General features: G+C 45.0%; 1 protein-coding gene across 1 annotated transcript in view; it reads left to right on the top strand.

Moving 5' to 3' along the window:
* Nucleotides 1-309: 309 nt before the first annotated feature.
* Nucleotides 310-6,000, top strand: part of LOC135383783 (uncharacterized) — a 42,311-nt gene continuing 36,620 nt past the window's right edge. The window contains exon 1 of the mRNA XM_064613110.1: nt 310-425. The gene's annotated coding sequence lies outside the window, so the exon portion shown is untranslated. The remainder of the gene's footprint in view (nt 426-6,000) is intronic.

The raw sequence follows: 6,000 nt of genomic DNA, 5'->3' as shown, positions 1-6,000 counted from the left end.
GTTCATCACTACTGGGATAAACAACCAGTTGCCAGAAGGCGTATGTGTATACGCTTGTTTCTTTCCTGCTTGTACTTACGCGCCATATGGCATGCTGGACAATACCGAAGTCGCCGACGTGTGATGGCACTTGGTCTCGCTTTAAAATGTTAGTGACCATCACTTCCTTGTTTATATTGCAGCCCCCTACTGTCGCATGCATCATCACGTAACACAAGCGCAGTATCGTTCCGTGACGCGTGAGGGCCAAATGAGGGGAAATCGTGTCCCACCTGTTGTGGCTTAAACAACGGCTGAAGAGTGCAACCTGCACTCGCGCGACAACATCTGTTCAGAGCGAAACGTAACTCGTGCATTCCGCCTGAACTCTAACCATTTTCTGCGCCGACGCATTCAACACTCTCGACACACTCATGGAGGAATAGGTAAGTGGTCGGATGGGTTTTACGTGTAACGTTGCATTAAGACTGTCAAGCTGTCCCTGTTTGCGTTTCTGTGAATTCGTGACAGTTCGCGAGAGTCAATGCGGAAGGAAGCTCAAAAGAAGCTGAGCCGCTTACTCGTTGTTCTGCACACAAGCCCGCTCGACTTACATGAAATGCGCTGTAGCGCGCCAGTGTTGCTGCCATTTCAGTCGGAAACCACCTAAGAGGTTGCTCTCTGCGGCGTTCAACATGCCACCGGAGTAATACAGTTCCTAATACGTTCCCAGTTCTCAAATACAATATAGCAACTTTTTGTCGGCGCAAGGTCTTCGGCATTACTGTCACTCTTGCATAGTTTAACAGCATCCTTCTTTTTTCTTTTCGAAAGTGTAGAAGTTACGCTGCGCCCAGGAGAGCAGCAACGTTAGTCTGTCGTGGATGGTGAAGTTATGCTGTGTTTCACTGATGTCACTTCAATATTGCTCTCGTTTTTATTTTTTACTAATCGAGACTGCCTTAGCGTACAAGCCCTGTTCGTGACCTCGCCCTAAGCATATACCCACTGCGACGTATAATCACATGAACTGAGAAACAGGACAGTTTGCGCTACTATACGCACATGCTTGAGCGGTCTTGACGTATGAATTGTAAGGGGCTCGTATCCTCCGGTCACAAGCCACGATCTCAGAGAAATACAAGAAGCCAACATTCTAACAGTGATACTAGTGCATCGTCATGTCACTGTCTAAGGCAGCGACCCTTGTTGCGTTTCGAAGGTCGCATACAATGTCCCCAGAACGTGTGCTAAAGCGGACACTTTAAAAAATTGTCATATTTTAAAGTAAAATCTCAGGCTACTTTTACGGACAACAGGATCAGGACAACATTGAATCATCGTGAGTTCCGCACAATTTAAACGAAACAGCGTACGCTGTCATAGAAAAATTGAGTTGTATTGCGTTTCTAATAGCGCTAATTGGGAGTAGATTTACACGTGCGGTGAGTCAGCCCATACTGCACGTGCCGCAGGGTAGGACTGCGAATAATTTGGACCACCCGCGGTCTAGTAGTCTACTTCGAAGAGTAAATAAACAATCACATTGCCATTTAAGGCATCAGTTTTGTTCAGTGCTGTGAGGGTAATCTCACAAAAAAAAGAAAAAAGAAAGGAAGTAGTATACAGTAGTAGTGTATAGTAAGATGCAGATGACAGCCGCAGAGACCTTGCATTTGTATTCATGCATGTTGGGCTACGTTCGAGGCTACTGAAGCGACGAGGTGAATTGCAGGACACCACGGTTCGAACTCACGCCGCAAACAACTCACCGCTCAGTTGCCAGGAAATGCTTTAGGGTTTGTTCGCGCGATCCAACTTTTGCTACAACTTCATTCGAGTCAGGGATTTTCCCAGGACTTTAATTTGGGGAAGGGGGGTGCTGGCGGAATGTGGGGGAGTGTACCACCATGTCGTCGTTCAATCAGCACTGTACTGAATATAGACAGTCGAAGACGGCAATAGACACCCTTCTGAAGGCAGGGGGGTAAAAATGGTCACCCTAGTCCTCGGTGTTAAGCACGTGGTATTGTCATGAAAAAAAAAAAAAATGCCGCAGCTGTCGATAACAACTTAACACAGGTGGGGTTGTGACACGTGCTGAGCCTAATATGCCAGCCAATGACGGCGACCTCATCGTGCATTCTCCACATTTTCCAGAGTTTGATCAAGCATGCAGACGTACACTTGCACAGTTCTATTTCTGTGACACACCAGTCTCTTTTTGTTCGTTATTTCTCTACCCTCATTTTCTTTTCCTTTGCCACAGCGTGTCAATACGATTTGATTCCGCAAAATACAGTCCCCCGTAAACGTCAATCTTTTATTAACGGGCTTGATTGCGCAGTTTGTTGTATTTTGAATATGAGGTTACTGACACATTGACTAGTTGACACATTGACACTCTGTGAAACTCGACAGTTCGATAAATATGTCCTATATGAACTTAAGAGACAGGTGAAGAAACAAGACCTATAACTAGAGGTGCGAGAATATTGAAATTTTCGAATACGAATCGAATACGAATACCTGCAAAATTTCCTTCGAATGTCGAATATCCCGTTATATAGGATAACGGCTTCTAAGAGTAACAATTAAGCCCTGAAAACCAGCATAGTCACAGTTGCGTTCTGCTGGTCCTTAGAAAAATGCCCCCACGAAACGGAGTAACACGTATTGATGTATTAGATTAGCGTAAGGCATCCCAGGCAGCACACGACATCGGGCCAATGTCGGCAGAAAGTTGAGCACGTCGGCCCAACATATCCCCGACACTGCCAGCTTGTGACCGATATACGACAGCAGGTTGCAATGTCGGCTCGGTGTTGGCCGAAACAAGCGACATGTAGGCGACAATGCCAATTTGCGACAGATATCACGTTGAAGTTGGGAATGTCGACTTGATGTTGACCGAAACAAGCGACATGTAGCCGACAATGTCAATATGCGGCCGATATAACGTTGAAGTTGGCAATGTCGGCTTGATGTTGAACAAAACAACGGACATGTAGCCGACAATGCCAACTTCCGATCGACATCCAGCAGAAGTTGGGAACGTCGGCTTGATGTTGACCGACAGCAACGACATGACGCTGACAATGCCAACTTGCGACCGACATCCCACAGAGCTTGCCAATGTCGGCTCGATGTCGACTGGAGCCAGCGGCATGACGTTGACAATGGCTTTCGATGGACTTACTGGGTGTCTCACGCTGAAACGAGTAGGAAAACATTCGTTACGTTGATGTTGAGTTAAGATTCTAAGCAATTCCTTACTTCCGTCTTCTTTGTATGCGCGATCGAATTAAACTGAGACGCGTCACCCCCTTCATTTTAACTGCGAGGCGAGCAGGGCTCTCAAATTTGTGGAAGCTCTCAAGACATGAAATATATAGTATGTGTTTCCGCTTTCAAAGGAATGCCATCTCGATAGGTAGCTCTCCTGCTTGATGACAATACACACCTTTCCAAAGCTTCTTGCAGTTCGTGGTACCACGAGCTTTTTACACTATTTATCTTATTGCTTTTTGAAACGCCGGGCTCATTGCCCGCCATGGGAAATACGAGAAAGAAAGGAAAGCATCAGAAAATAAAACGCGTACGAAGCAATGGCAGAAATAAAACTGTTGTCTCCTCGCAAATAGCCAGTCTAATGTTGTTTTTGTAGTTAACTGCCAACACACGAATAAAAATACAAAATTATGTTAGCGCAATATCGGTTACAAATCGGCAGCATGTCGAAAGGACATTGGGCCAATATCCTGACGCGACATCGGTCTAACTCTGGGCGATGTTGTAAAGTGTATGTTGGGACGATGTCTGGGGTGTCGGCAGGAGCACATCGGGCCGATGTCGGCCCGACATCGGGGTGCTGCTTGGGATACATGCCTATATGCACATGTATACAGTCAAATTATTTTGTTTTTTGCAAACAATGTGCTGTTCTCATGAGGCAAGCTGAAAACCGCAAAAAACTTGCACTTCAAAAATCTTTAATGGATAGTGAACACATGTGTTGGCATTGTAAGTGCCGATGAAACAGCCAGAATGGAAGTAAAGCGCAATGGCATGTTCAGAATGTGGGATGGTTTACTGGTGTGGACATCTCGGAAGGAAAACGGAGGTAGCAAGTGATCTCTTCGTGCACTGACAATGCCTTCCGCATTTGTCGTGTAGGCAAGAAACTGAACGGTTTCACTGTGCTCTCACGCGTGACGTTACGCGAGACCATGGTTCCTGACAGTAATGCATAATTTGGAATAGCCCTATTCATTAGCGCAGCAAAACAGCGATCATCGACGGTGTTGTATGGCTGTGCTTATCATGCGTGATTGTTTGTGCGTGTTGCGACGTTTGTGTTCAGTGCTTCTTTCATTTCACGGCTAAAATCTGCGCGCGTGCCTCAAAACTTGGTCGCGGCGGCGCTAACGCGCGCGAGTCGCGAGCAAAATCGCTCCATGCGAGTCAGGCTTACGGTCATATGCGTCTTGCTATCATCTGCAACAGCAGTTAGTGCAGTTTCAAATGACTTTGCAGCATTATTGTCGTCCTAGTTGGCACTTTTAACATGTGGTCGCACAGTGAAAAAGGTCCAGTGAGTGTGAAAAAGGTCCATTGCGGAACTTTAGAGATCGGTGCACTGCTGCCAAAAGATAGAGGTTTCGCCAAGATAAGGTACCGGTTTGTAATCAAGATAAAACGAATAAAAAGAGAAGAGAGTTTGGGGGCGCAGCTATCCACTGAAAGATGTATTATCGTCTAAAATTTGATATATGAATTGCAACTTGGTCCAGTTCTTTGAGTTAAATTCGTGAAAAAAGATAGCTGCTCTCTTAACATTTACAATAGCCTATACCACTTGCTAAGTCTTGCGTGTAGATGCACTTGAGTGAGCGAGTGAGTGGAGTGAAAAAGAAAAAAGAGAAAATGTTTAGTTTTGTAGGAGCCTAACGTTTCTTACGATACTTAATTTGCCGTTTTTTTCAGCAATTTCCAATCATAATATGCAGCTTTGTTTAACCTTTGTTAGTGAATATGCCTTCCAGAGTTAATTACAGAGCCATGAAAATTCCCGTCGGCTAAAGAAAATGGCGGAATAGGGTATTCACAGCGTATAAGAACGAACGTTTTCCCTTATATTTTTTTTTCTAATTTACTGAATCAAATGTGAAAGCTGCAAATTTTTAAGAAGATTTTTTAGCGCTCCACACGTTATTGACGAAAGTTCCGGTATCTGCCCTGCCAGTGGTACTCTTTATACAAAAATGTTTCTTTATTTCCTCTTGAAATGATGTATGCGTTATTCGAAATATAGGAGTTCAAACCTATCCCGCATTAGAATTCTGTTATGCATTCGGGTAGACGAAAATACATGATACAAAGATGCGCAACCATATTGAGGGAACAGGGCGGCCTCCGTTTGATTTCGAATGCGGACATCCCGAATCATGATATGCACAGTGGCAACTGTACCAATCCCTTCCATGGGTGGCATGGCGGAACGCTGAAACGCAAAAGAGACAGAAATTCGTAAAGAGATAACAAAATACAAAGTTTTAACGAAAGGATAAAGTGCAAGGAAACGACACAGCAAAGAGATCGAAAGGCACACCACATACGCGATCCGCCAATGTCTCCTGTGGTATACATGGCGACGTGGAGTGAAGCTGCGATCATATATCGAAGCTCAACAATCTGGTTATAGCGGCACAGAAGTGTTTTGGTTTGTAACCATATCCTCTTCGGTATAAAGGGCACGTCATATGAGTTAAAAAAAATGTGATTCGCTCTCGAGCAACGCTCGAAAAAATTCTTACACGTATAGAATACGTGTTCGTCGCCTACAGGACCGCCTGAGCATTTTCCATTTTCAATGCCATCGTACCGACAGATATTTGACAACATCGACGTTGATTAGTACAGCTCACCCTTAGGCATCGAAGCAATTACGTCACACTGCACGATACCACCACCACCACCATGGTAAGAATGGGTACGAGGGTTCACCGTGGGCAATGGGGA

Source organism: Ornithodoros turicata, chromosome 2, assembly GCF_037126465.1.
Source record: "Ornithodoros turicata isolate Travis chromosome 2, ASM3712646v1, whole genome shotgun sequence".
NCBI lineage: Eukaryota > Metazoa > Arthropoda > Arachnida > Ixodida > Argasidae > Ornithodoros > Ornithodoros turicata.
This window is presented reverse-complemented; position numbering and strand designations above follow the sequence as displayed.